The sequence below is a fragment of the Alligator mississippiensis genome, chromosome 11, assembly GCF_030867095.1.
Source record: "Alligator mississippiensis isolate rAllMis1 chromosome 11, rAllMis1, whole genome shotgun sequence".
NCBI lineage: Eukaryota > Metazoa > Chordata > Crocodylia > Alligatoridae > Alligator > Alligator mississippiensis.
In genome coordinates, this window is record NC_081834.1 from 71,906,816 (window position 1) to 71,920,689 (window position 13,874).

General features: G+C 46.9%; 1 long non-coding RNA gene across 2 annotated transcripts; it reads left to right on the forward strand.

The window, feature by feature from the left end:
- Positions 1–241: 241 nt before the first annotated feature.
- LOC132244233 (uncharacterized) lies at positions 242–12,922 on the forward strand. 2 transcript variants are annotated; one of them, XR_009455820.1, is made up of 4 exons: positions 242–1,709; positions 2,985–3,069; positions 3,396–3,459; positions 11,907–12,922. It is a non-coding gene; the product is annotated as an uncharacterized LOC132244233 (long non-coding RNA). The 2 variants fall into 2 exon arrangements; XR_009455819.1 differs by lacking the exon at positions 242–1,709 and adding an exon at positions 1,733–2,900.
- The last annotated feature ends 952 nt before the right edge of the window (positions 12,923–13,874 follow it).

A 13,874-nucleotide genomic window follows, 5' to 3' on the forward strand; every position in this document is an offset into this window, starting at 1 on the left:
GATGTCTTCCCTCCCCACTTTCTGTGGACAGAGCATAGAGTGGCACTTGGTAAGGGTAAACGAGGGAGACGAGTTGGGAATTGTGGATGTATCTTTCACCGCAATGACTTACACCCTGTTTCCATCCTGTTATTTTCTGCCCCCCAAAGGAGGAGTAAAGAGGAGGACCGACAGATGGGAGTCAACTGATAACCAGGGCTGAAAACCATGCTGGGCAACCAGGAGGCAAAGGTTTGGTAAACATGAGGGATTCATTAGCTGAGGAAGGCTGGCAATACCAGGATGTCCTGGGCCCCTCATCTGACAAGCAGAGTGCAGGTCTCCTGCTCTTCTTTCTCCAAATCTGAGGCTATTTTGTGAGGTTGGGCAGAGGGGTTTCTTAGGTATTACAGGGAGGGCTGCAGGATTCTGGAGGATACTATGCACGTTGGATTACCTTTACATCAAGTCTGAATGGGGAAAAGTTGCAGCTGCTCAAGGTGTATTCAGGCTGTGTTGACTTACATCTGGTCTCAGTCTTTGTTTTTAAAGTCCTTGGAAGACTTGGTGGCGAAGCGGTGAGGTGGGATGAAAGGCAAGCAGGAAAACGGGGAGCAAAGGAAAGGGAATCTGGACACAGTGACCACCCTGCCCTTAGGTCTCAGTCATGTATGAGCCAAATTGTGGCTGAGGGAGCCTTGGACAGTGGGACCTCCCTGTCACCAGGAAGCAGGTCTTGGCCCTGGAGGCTGTTGCTCTTGTAGAGCTGTCAGGGGAAAGGCGGGCTGTCCTGCAAGCAGGAGGTTGCCCTCCATATTGCCTCCCCTTTGATTCTGATGCTTCTTCACCTGCTGGCAATGATGGCACAGCATGGCTGCCCTGTAATCGGGCCCAGGCCCATTGCTGCAAGTCGCTGCTGACAGAGCAGCCACCTTGTTAAAAGAGTGCAGGCTGCTCCCTGCTTAGATGCAAGACTGAGCTGTGCAGTGCTTTGTACGTTGGAGCTGCCTTATAGTACATGTGTGAGAACACTGCCGTAGCTGGCTGGTGGGGGAGAGGCCATCCTGTAAGCGGGGTTTGTGTCTCTCCCTCCCCTCATTTCTGCTGCTCAGGGCAGGGAACTCTGGTTCTTTGAGGGCTGCGACCTTCCTGTAGCTTGGGCTCAGGTCTCTAGACTTTTTTTTCTGCTGGCCTCGGTGCTTTTCAGAAGCTCCCCCTGCTGTGAGAAAAAGCTAAAGTCATGGACCTTTTATCCTCCAGATGTGGGGCAGCTTTGACCCTCATCAAGACCGCTGGAGGCACCTGTCAGCTGGCATTCAGGGCTTTGCACATTTTCTCTGGGCATCAAGCCCCAGCAGCCAGCTGTGTGGAGGGTGCAACCCCTGTAAGCAGGGTTGCCAGTGATTGTGGTCACCATTCCTGGTGCCACCCTAGCAGGTCTGTCCAGAGTCCTGGCCCATCGCGATCTGCTTCTGGCTGGCCCGGATGTTGGCAGCCAAGCCCGCAAATGTCTGCCCTCCCGCCTTTCAGAGGACAGAGTGGTGCAGGTCCAGGTAAGGGCAAAAGAGTGAGACAGGCTGGGGCCTGCAGATGCATCTTCAATTGCGCTGACTTATATCCCATTTTTGCCTTGTTCTTTCTGCCTCTGGAAGAAGAAGTAAAGATGACAGACAACTAGGACTTAACTGATCCCAGAGCAGAAAACCATGCCAGGCAACCAGGAAGCAAAGGTAATAGAGTTGTGTGGGAAAGACTAGGGCTTTGTGAGCTGTGGAAGGTTTGAGTGCCAGGACCTTCTGGGCCCCAGCTTACAAGCAAGGCACAGGTCTCCTGCTCTTCTTTTGCCAAATCTTAGGCTACTTTGTGAGGTTTGACAGAGGTGTTACTTAGGGTGTACAGGGAAGGCTGCAGCCTTCTGGAGCAGACTGAGCATGTTGGAACTCCTGCACATCAGGGCTGAAAAGGGATGAGTTGCAGCCGCTCGATGTGCACTCGGGCTGTGTTGGCTTACACCTGGTCTCAGTCTTTGTTCTTACACTGCTTGGAAGACCTGGTGCAAAGGGGCGAGGCGAGATGAAAGGCAGGCAGGAAAACGGGGTGTGAAGGATAGGGACTCTGGACACAGTGACCGCCCTGCCCTTATATCTGTCATGTATGAGCTAAAATGTGGCTGAGGGAGCCTTGGAGCAGCGGGGACCTTCCTGTAACCAGGAAACAGGTCTCGGCTGCTTCCTTCCCAAAGGCAAGACTAAGCTGTGCAGTGCCTTGTACGTTGTAGCTGCCCCATAGTAAGTGTGTGAGACCACTGCCATAGCTGGTTGGTGGGGGAGAGGCACTCCTGTAAGTGGGGTGTGTGCCTCTCTTTGCCCTCATTTCTGCTGCTCAGGGAACTCTGGTACTTTGAGCGCCCTGGGCTTCCTGTAACTGTGGCTCAGTTCTCTTGTCTTGGCACTTTTCAGAAGCTCTGCCTGCCAGCATCTTTCCACCCCTCTGTAATCAGAGGGTTGGTTGCCCCTGACCTTGACTCGGGGGCTGAGGCCTCGTTCAGTCCTTTCGGCACTGTGGCTGCTGTGACAGGAGGCTAAAGGCACGGCCCTTTTATCCTCCAGACACGGGGTGGCTTTGACCCCCTGATCAAGACTACCTGAGGCACCTGTCAGCTGGCATTCCACTCTTTGCAGGTTGTATCCGGGCTTCATGCCCTAGCAGACAGCTGTGTGGAGGGAGCACCGCCCTGTAAGCAGGGTTGCCGGTGTTTGTGGTCACCGTTCATGGTGCCACCCTAGCAGTTCTGTCCAGAGTCCTGGCCCATAGCACTCTGCTCCTGCCTGGATGTCAGAGGCCGAATCTGTACAGGTGCAGATGTCTGCTCTTCACACTTTCCACAGACAAGGATGGAGTGGCAGCAGGTTCAGTTACAGGTAAGAGGAGGGGAGAAGTTGGGGCCTGTAGTCTTGTCCTCTGATGTGTTGACTTAAATACTATGTCTGTCTGTTTTTTTTAAGCCCCCAGAAAGAGAAGCAGGGACAGACGAGCAGGAGTTAGCCATTAAGGAGGGAGTAGACCCATGCCAGCCCACCCCGAGGGAAGGTAAAGTCATTTGGACAGTGTCTGTCCTCTCTGCAAGTTGCATCCCCAAGTTGTCGACCTTGTGATTAACATGTCATGGAAGGTTTGAAGCAGTGGGATCCCCTTATATACAAGATTTGTGTCTTAGGTCCTCCTGTTGTCATACAGGGGTGACTGCTAGGGAGGCACTCATTTAGAAAACCAGACATGTGTCACTTCCCCCTTGTTTTGAAAGGATACCAAGCTTGAGAGTACAATAGGTGGTGTGAGCTACGTTATTTTATATTCTAGTGGGGTGTGCAATTCATTACCAGTCAACTTGACTTCTGTTTTATGCACCGTTTCAGGTCCCTGAAGGGCAGCTGGAGAAGAATGAATGGAAGCAGGAAATGAAGCTCAGGAACAAATAGTGTGGGTTGGGGTGCGTGGGAGGGAGGGAGGGGAATTGTTAATGTATGCTCAGATGAGTTCTGATGGAGACGGTGTGCATCTCTCCACTTTCAAACACCCATTAGGAACAAGCAGCCCCACACTTCAAGCTGCACCATGCATTCCATCTTGGGTTGGCCCCGATTGTGTATGACGAGGTTGAGGCATTGTGCTGGTTGTGTATATTGATATGAGGCAGTCAAGAGTTTTGCAGGTTGTTTGGCTTTGCTGTTTAAGTGGTTGATCCAAGTAGATGCAATTGGAGGTAGAGTGGAGGTTTTTCTTGGTTGGGTTGTTGAGCAGTTCTTGGTGGTAGCGTAGAAACGCAGGTTTGTGCTTGGTTCTGTTAGTGGTTTGGCTGTAGCTTGCTTCAGCTGAGGTTGCAGGGCCAGTTTGAGGCTGCTTGTGGTGCAGTTTGTTTGCATCTGGAAGTGAAGTCTCCATGGGTGCTTGGAAGTGTTAATCTCCAACTCCAATTGGGACAAAGATCTTGTTCTGTGTCCAAACAATTGTAAAGTTAGTTGACGTCATTGTCAAACTGGTAGGAACAAATGGGCCTAAGATGTACGCAGTCAAACAATCCAACGGTATAAAAACTTTTCACTTTGTGGCTAGTGCTTGTCTACATTGAGAAGATTCAGTCATTATTCTTCCTACTGAGAGCGGGCTGAAGGAATAAACTTTTTCATTCTATCTACCGATCCAACCTGTGTTCTTGTTTAATGCAGCTGTTTCCTGTTGTGATTTACAAGTGGTAAAAGACTGTGTAACAGATGGTTCCTAGTCATGAATTCACAATTGCTAATGCACTGTAGGAAATCAGTCCTGATTCTCTGAGGAACTGAAAATAAGGTACAGTGAAGTAGTGATGCTTTGGTATGATCTGTGGAAGTTCAGGTGATCCTTGTCTGAAAAGAAAAACTGGTCCCAATAAAAGTAAAATACTTAGGACGAACTTGTGAGCTGCTTGGTGTTTTTTTAGTTCCAGTGTTTTAGACCTTATTCTCTGAATGCCTCTGGTACGAGTCTTGCTACTTCTAATACCACGGTGGGTGCTTTTTCTGTACCGGGCTGAGTCACGGCATTGGGAAGATGCTCTTGTCCCTTTGCGTGAAGGAGAATGCCTGTGTCGATCCCCAGTCACCTCCAGGTGTTCGCGGCTCCCTGAAGTCCAGCTGTGGTCTTCCCTTGCCTGTTCAGTGTAATGTTCACAGGCTTTCAGCCATCTCTTCCTATTTCATCCCTGAGGGGCTATTGAGTTGTGAGGGAGCCAGACGTATTTTCTCACTGCCATTATATAATTTTTAAATGAATTATATTTTTAAAATTATTTTTTATTTTCAAATGTACTATGTATTGTAACAATTGGGGAATGTTAAGTCAGTGACAGCACATTTCCCAGCACATTTGGCTGGAGGGAGGGAATAAATATTTTTGAACCATTGAAACAAAAATGCATTTGACTAAGTAGAGGCTTGTGATTAACATAGGGTATGAGATACAAATCTACTCTTGCTTTTGGCTGATCCACATCAGCCTAGCTGGAGTATCTGAAGCCCAAGCCAAAATAAGAATGCCTCGTCCTCGTGCCCACAAATGCAGCTCCACTGGGGCCCAGATGCAAGCCGTAGATGTGGAAGGGACCAGTGCTCTTGCTGTTTCGGCACGTGGTCCAGCACTCCGCCATGGTTGAAATGTCGCTCTGCTACTTGTGCGTGTCCCATGTCTGTCACTTTTGCTGTTGTGGTGAAGTTCATGTCTTGGTCTTCATGGTGGCTGCAAGGGCAGAGCTTTCAATGCTGCCCTGAGATTTTGATTCCCTCCATAACACACCTTGAAGAAGTGTGATATTCACCCATTTGCAGGGTTCTCCACAGTTCCTGAAAATCAGGGTTCTTTAAAAGTCTTTGCTTAGGTACCCAAAATCACTAGTCAAGTCTTAGACGCTGACTAGGCTATTATGGGCAGGGTCATAGCAGACTGTAATTTTCCTGAGAGATGACATTGTCTGCCAAAGGGATTTTGGTTTCATGAGTGTTTCTTAGGTTCCCGTTTGAAGTAAGACCAATCTTCTTGCTTAAGTACTTTACTGCCAATTGTAAATAAACCATTTTGCACAGGCAACTATTCCTGCAATGCCAAACGTGAACCAAATGTAATTCCATTCCTGGATGTCTCCTATGAGGTGAAACAATTACTGTTAGCTCATGGAGATTAAAAAAACAGCTCTGAAAAGGTAAATTGCTGTCTAAAGGGAAGAAGGGTAGCACACTCAAGTTTTTAGTATGAGAGGAAGAGTAATGAAAACATGCTGCCCGGGGCAGTGACATCCAGCAGGATCCCTGGTGCTGGAGCCCTTGTGCACTGCTGCGGGTGGAAAAAGCTCCCCAGAATACAAGAAGGCTCCCCCTGGGACATGCCCACACCCCCAGAATGAGCTGCCGTGCTGTGGGGAGGCCAGCGAGGGCTGCATTGGGCCTCCACACACAAGCTGCACTGCTTTGTGGGGACTTCCAGCCACCAGGCCCTGTCCCGCTGCGAGGAGAGTGGCAGCACCCCGGGTCACTTTGTGCATGAGGAGCCAACACACCCCCCTGGGAACGTGGCATAGGGAAAGGAGCGGCCGCCTGGCCCTGCACCCAGCTGTGGCCCTTGCCCTTGGGTGGTGGTAGTGGCCAGGTTGGAGCAGGGGTTCCTGGGGGACAAGGGAGGTGGTGGTGGCCCGGGCCAGGGTTCCTGCCTGAGCCACGTCTTTGCTATGCTACAGCCCGCCTGGAGAATGGGCCAGGCTGGCAACAGGTGACTCTGCCCTGACCTTGATCAGTGAAGAGGACCCGCTCTCAGTCCAGTGGGGTTTTACCCTGTTCCCTGTCAGAAGAAAGGAGAGTAATTCCCTCTAGCTGTGACCTCTCAGAAGCTGGCGGGGCTGCGCAGGGCCCCGGGGGGGTTGGCAGGGAACTGTCAGGTTCGGGTAGGTGGGAAACCCCAGTAATAATTGTTAGACCCCAACTCCATGTGGTGCCCAGCGACTAGGGAGACGATGGTCCAATTACCCATTAGCCAGAGCAGGGAGCAAACACCGGCACATGTTGCTCGCAACAGCTTTATTCAGAATGGAGACGGCTTCGGACTAGGGGCCTCCTGCCAGAAGAGACAGGGTCCTGCCCCGAACAACAGTGTGTTTTAACATTTATACACTTTGGGTCCTTAATATTAAATGTCTTAAACATATACTCTACCCCTGCTTCACCTCTGGTTCCACCCATTTCTCCTCCTATCTTAAGCTCTCCTCTGTTCACTGTTTGCTACATTAGCATGAAATCACCTATACATGTCCTCCATGCTCTTGTGCTAAGAGCACATGCGTAAGACCATGAACTTGGGTACTCTCGGTCACTTGCTGGTTCTTTCTTGTTCTTTGATGATTTTTTGGCACCATCTCCAAGGTTTGGTTTCTGTCTAATTTTCCTGATAATAGCTGGCGGGCTGCGTCTTGTTCTTCTTACACGGTGGGCTCTAACCCTACTTTGTTCAGAAAACCGCTTGTCTAAGCATTTGCAAGGTTGATCTTAATACATCGTTCTGCCTTGTGACCAGCAGCTCTGCTGAGACGCAGAAAAAACCCCTTCATTCAGCTGCACGCACGGTGCTCCCCAAAATTCATATCATTACCCTAACGATAATGAGTATAAAGAAATAATGAACCACAGAGAGCTCTGTTATGACAGAGATCCCAGAAACAAAACCAGACTGCTCATGTGGAAACGCAGTACTATAATCCAGAACATAAAACCAACTTTTCAATACACATTCATTGTAATGGGGAATAAAAACCCAGGAAAAAGCTCTTCTCACTTGGAAAATAATATGGTCATTTGGTAACTGCAGATATGGTGATTTAAAAAAAGAAGAAAATGGTGGTTTGGGACCTTTTTTTGGCAGAAAAAACAGTGATATTTCTGTGCGGACGTCATGTGCTGGTTTGGTACCTGTGTGATGGATAACCTGTTTCTTTCCTTTATGTTTTCCTGTGTTGAAACTGGTGTGCTGATTCTGGGGTGTTTTGGGAACTTCTTTGTGGACGTGCGTGGAGATGTAACGGGGTAATACTGTGTGGAATCCCAGGGATTTTTTCCATTGAAACTTGCACTCATATGGTGATTTGGGGACTTTGCGTAGAAGTGTGCATGGGAGTAGGATGCTCTTTGTGGAAGATGATGAGGACATGCCTGCAGTTCAGTGGGGTTTTACCATGCTCCTCGTTATGTGTGGAAGTATGGTGACACACGTGGGGCAATTCGGTAATATCGTGTGGCAATATTGGAACTTTTTCCTGTGAAAACTGGGGAGTTTCTGCTGTCCTTCAGGAACTTGGTATGGAAATGGTATGTGGGAATACAGGGATGTTTGTGGACAATGGTGTGCTGATTTGAGAACTGTCTCTGGAACCAGGGTGATTTAGGAATGTTTATGTGAAAAAAGTGTGTAAATATGGTGATTTGTTACCTTCTTAAATGTGGGAAGAAGCGTGGTGGCTTTCTTGGGTGACACACTGGTGATTTTGTGTGGTGTTTGGGGAACATTTGTGGCAATGTGTGGACATGGGTGTGTGTGCGTGTCTGCCTTCTAGCTCGTTCAGTCAGGTCCTGTATGGTTGCTAAAGATTTTGTCTTCGTGCTTGTAGGTTTTGGTAACAGCAGATTTTTCACCCTTACTGTAATGTCCTTAACCTTTGGACTAGGTGGCAGATTTCACAATCCCGGCTAGTGGATGTTCAGTTAAAAATGCATCCTCTGGGGAAACCCACATCCAAATTCAATTCCAAAAAGTGGAACATGTTTAAAGAAGCCTGACTTTGTTATACTTGTCAAGGGTGATAGTGTAATTTCCTTTTCATTAGAAAAGCAATGCTATACCCAGCATAACTCCACTTCAGTGGATCTATGCCACCGTACACGCTTCTGAAGCCCCAGTTTTTCAGTCCATCCCTGTTCAGGAAAGAGCTGTAAGCACATGGATAAAAGGCAGCTCATGATCAAATATGTTCTCCCATAATCAACAAAGTAAGCATGTACGTAAGCACGAATGCGCAGATGAGCTGTAGCTTAACTGAAGCTCCCTACCGAGCCTGCAAGAGGAATCAAACAGCAATGAAACCTTGGGAATCCCGTGTTTGACATGGCTGTAGGATTTCATTTGCTCTCGGGTAAAATCACCTGAGTTCTCCTATTTTCTGTGGAGCCGCTATTCAGCAATGTGGATAGTGAGCCTTTAACCTCTCCAGTGTCAAAATTGCTGTGGAAAGGAAGATGTGTCCCTAAATTTCACCTTCTGAATCTTTTATGTAAATCCCATGGATACAAACTATATGGAAATGCCACGTGTAAAGGAATACTTGTTTCAAGTGCGCTACCCTTAGGACTATAGTGTTTATACCATTTAGAGAGAAGATCTACAGAGGTGAAGGCTTTAGCCATTAATCCCAGTTAATGAATCCAGTCCATTAGCCCAAAACCTTACTTGAACATTTAAAGCGTTTCTAATGTAATAAGCTTCTTTTTGTCAATAGAGTCACGGCTCACTTCAAAGAACAGATTCATTTATTGACTTGATCAACTCTGCAACACTTTAATATACAGGGTATGTTCTTACACAACAGCATTTAGGGCAAAGTTAAACTGTCCCTTTTTGATTGTACAAGTTTAGTCAAAAGAGAGACTGTGCTGTCATCGACACAGCTGAATGGCATGGGGATATATTTGCTTATTAAAGTACAATCATTTCACTACATGAAGTAAATGAAGCATCAGCTGAAACTAAGTCAATATTAATACATGGTGCAATTTTCAGAAGAGGCTATCAAATCCATTTAGTAGCAAATGCTGTAAATAGATGGGTACTGGTGCATTGTCTGGTGATAAATATCTTGTCACCCTACGTTTTGTGTAGTGACTTGACTCAGTCTATGGGACTGTGCTGTCATGGAGCTTTGCTGAGGGCCAAACACTCCATTGGATACTCTGATGTATGGACAAGCAGCTCTCCTTACATTTGTCTTATTCTTGTCTGAGCAAATGTTTGACTTCATTATAGCTCACTGTGTTCCAGAGATAAATTTTAAAAAGTATCATACCTTAAACAGCTTCAATAAATGCGTTCAGAGTGGTATGATGGGACTGGCAGGTACTAAGCCAAGAATCTCCTCCTGTCTTTGCCATAATAAGAAAAAAATATGCATCTGAATGCAAGTTATTCCATTTTGGCCTCTCTGTATCAAGGGTTTTCAAATAAACTCTACTCCAAGTGGGGTTAAAATGCTAAGTGCTATTTTATTATGATTATCTGCTTTTTCCACTTTGAAAATTCATAGCCTGTAAAGAAATCTATGATTTAATTGTTATCATGGAAAGTTGGTGAGACACCTCTATTATACAAGTGGGAACACCAAATGTGGGACGTGCTCTGTTTGAGAAGGGAAGGTTTGGGGGTTGGGGGGCAGAAGTGGCACTGCCTTGTCTGTCAAAAATCTAGTTATTTTTTGATCCAGGAGGGAGGTGGGGGATTTTCAGTTTATTTTGGGGGAAGATAAAGGTGGCAAGAAGTTCAGTGGTGATATGATGGGGGCTGTTAAACTGGCAAGTTGGGAAGACAAGGAGGACTGATTTTTTTTTTTTTCCAACACTTTTGACCCTTCCTTTATATATGAGTAGTCCTACAGCTAGTCCCCTCAGTAAGTAGCAGCCCAGCAACTTTCTGTAACAGGTGCCCGGCTCATTAAGGAGCTGAGTCCCCTATCTTGGAGAGGAGCCGTGCAAACTCAGGACTCGGGTGCCCTGGGAAGGGAAGAGTCTGACGCTGCGGGGAACCTGTGCTTGCGGCTGGGTCGGAGCCGTGGGAGAGTTTAGGCTGCAGGAGCAGGGGACCTGCCGGTAAAGGGAGGAAGTCTCTATTAAGCAGCCCTAGTTTCACAAGGGAAGGGAATGTGGGGAGGCATTCAACCTCCTAGTGCTTGTAAGAAGTTGATTTCCAGGGAGGAATCATCTCGCTGCCCTCTGAACGAAGGTTACCGTTTAAAGAAACAAGAGTCATGTGCTGCCGTCTGGTGACCACTCGCAGCAACAGCAGTGCTGCTATTTATTTCTATGGGAGTGAACTGAATCCCTGGTGGAGCTGAGGGTTCAAGTCTACAATTTGTGAATGGACATGTATTGACAGGGCCGTTGTACATCAGGAGGTGGGATCAGGTGTTGCATGGACTATTCACTAATGTTGGGCTTACAGAGAATATTTTGGGTATGGGTTTGGATGGGTGTTGTTTCACCTATGTAATGTGTATATGTAGATGTGTGTATTAGAGTTGATACTCTTCTTTCAGAGAAGAAGGAAGAACTAACCACTCACTAGCTCTGAGCAGCAGAGGAATTTGCTCTACCATTGCAAAAGTTATCATTAGCCTTAAAGTCTCTAATATACATAGCTTGTTCCTACCTTCCTAGCTGAAGTGCACCAAGCAATAAGAACCCATGATAAATCATCCCTGTGATCTCCATTTTCCGTTTCCTGCCCTTGAAATGAAGAGGTGTTGGTTACAAAATGAAATTAGCGCCAATGTCCCCGGCTAGAACGAGCTTGGGTTTTCTGGTAGTTCTGGAGAAAGCTGATTGCCCGTATACCTTGAAGTGTGCAGGGTTTGGGGTTTTTTTTCCTCCCAAAGACCAGGTTTCTTTCATCTTGATCTCCTCATATCTTGCAGACAGGAGAATGACCTGAAAATGTAGATAGGAAGAGAATTATGGAAAACTTTTTTTTACTAGAAATTTTTACTCTTAGGATTAAACTTTACAACTTTGATTTTTTTTTTTTTTTTCCAAGGGTAGCTGTGTTCATTGTGGAAGTTTTTAGCAGAGGTGTGGTACAAAGCAATTTTAAGTAAAAGGATAAGCAGGACTGAGTAAGGGCCTTGTTGCCTTCAGGGGGAATGTTCAAGGCTGAGGAGGATCCGTATCAAGTGAAGATGGGCACCGCTCCATCGCAGCTAGTGCAGTTATACAGACTCTTTCATCTGCTGCAAGTGTTACCTGGTGGTTGCTGTAGCACATTTCTAACATGAGAGAATTCACAGATGTGAATTCCTCCAGCCAGTCAAACCACAGATGACAGTGGGACTCGGAGAGCCCCAGTGACTTGCAGAAATGCTTGCAAGTGCTGTAAATGCAAAATCCATGTTTTACGCAGAACTCGCTGTCCATAAGGCCCTCATAAGGGATCCAAAAGGTGTTGTGCACACTTTGTGTTTCTTAAAATTTTATATTGTGATTATGCCTGGAGGCCAACGTAACTGAAACCCCATTCTACTATGTGCATGATATTTATGCATTTCTCTCTCTCTTCTTTTCCCCTGCCCCCTTTTCTCTCTCCCTCTCACACAGGTTCCTCTTCACATGAAGACTTTGTCCTATTGCAACTATAGCCAACATAAGGATTGGATACTGCCAGGCTCATCAGCTGTTCCATGTAAATAGGGGATATGGCACCATCTCCCGGGAGCAGGCTGAGACGAGCAACTTGGAACTCAGTCGAGACCACAGCTTCATAGCTACAATCTCGTGCTCGGCTGCTCCAGCCATCTACATTGAGAGAAGACCAAACCAATGATGGAGACGGCTTCTTGACTCAACTTCCCCGCCAGATGCCCTGTGCATGCGGTTTGTGGTGGTGGGTGGCGGTAGTTCTCCCTGCAAGCTGTGAGCACGGGAGTTGCTGAATCCTGTTCCTAATAAAGCTATAGCTCTGTTTCCCACCCCACTGGGCTCTGCTGAATGGTGACTTGAGGACAGGACCCCAGAGGCACAGAGGTCTGAGTGCGTTACCCCATCCCCGAACCCAATGGCACAGATTAAACACTGTGGTGTCAGAAGTGACCTATCTCTCGGTGGAGTCACCAGCAGCCTGATTAAGGGGGTTACAGTTTTCATTCAAAGAGAAAAAAGTGGAGCATTTCCAACCTCCACCAGCATTATCCTTTATTGGAAATCTTGGGGTGAACTGGAGGAGATTGGAACAGAAGCTGCGATTATCCCTTGCAGTCACAAAGGCCAAGGAAGAGGCAGAGGATTATGAAATTGTAGTCATGCTTCACTGCACTGGGGATAAAGCCCTAGAAATCTACACCAATGTGCCAGGGGTGTTTGCAGACCCTCCTAACAGCATCCCTGCAGAGGTGCGTGCAACATTTGAGCAGTACTGCGAACCCAGAAAAAACCCTGTCTTTGAAAGGTCTCAGTTCTGGCAACTTGGCTACAATGCAGCTGCAGGCAGAGATAATTTTGTTACAGAGCTGGTAAGCAGAGCACAGCATTGTGAATAATGTGGACTTGCCGAGGATGAGATGTTGAGGGACGACGTTGTCTTCAGCATAACCGCCTGCAGCTCCTTGGAAGGAGAACCATGGGCAAAAAGTGGGGTGGGGGGAGCTTAGGCATGGGATAGCATTGGGGAGGGAGTGGGCTCAGCCATGGTTTCTTTCTTAAGTTTTTATTACTCTTAAGGGCTTTTTAAATTTTTTTTTTCTTTTTCAACAAACAAAAACGTTTGCTGCTTTTTTAATTTTTATTTTCCTTTTTTTGGCTTCTGTTTTTTAATCGAACGCTAGTACTTCAATCTCATGTTAGAAATGTGAATGGGCTACATAGCTACAGCACCGCAGTAGTGTGCCAGGGGACTTTATTAGTAGATGTTAAGAGTTATGAATCCAAAAAGATGACCAAGCCAGTAGGGAAATACAGATCGCAGCAAGGTGTAATGTCCTACCATGGAAGTAATGTAGCCATCTTAACTTGGGCCTGGATGTGCACTAATACGTTTTTCCTCTGAGGCATGGAGGAAGAAGGATGGGGGAGAAGGCTGTCTGCCAGATTGATGACTACATTACTTCTGTTGCAGCACTGAGCATGGACAAAATACCTTTTTCTACTCAAAGCTGCTGTCCCTTTACTTAGGGATCCCATCCATTTTTTGGCTTTCAGAACACAATTGCTTCTTGTTATCACCTTATCTATGGATGCATTCTGACACCGTTGACCTGATTTTTGCTGTGCATTTCAATTTAAATGGACTTGCATCTTCCAAGGACTCTTGTTCCATCAAAGGTTTTCTGACCAGTTCTAGTGAAGCCAAAACTAGGGGTAACCCAGCTGATGCAGAAATTACTGGATGAAGTTCTCTGCCCTGTAGACAATCATAATGGTTTTTCCTGGCCTTAATATTGATGTCACTATGACTGCCCCAATATCAGGGCATCACTCCCTAGCTATTCCCCAGCTGCCAAAGACTCGAGACAGCCAGGGCATGAACTTTACAGCTGGAAGTGAAAAAAGGATGAGTCGAGACTGGAGTGA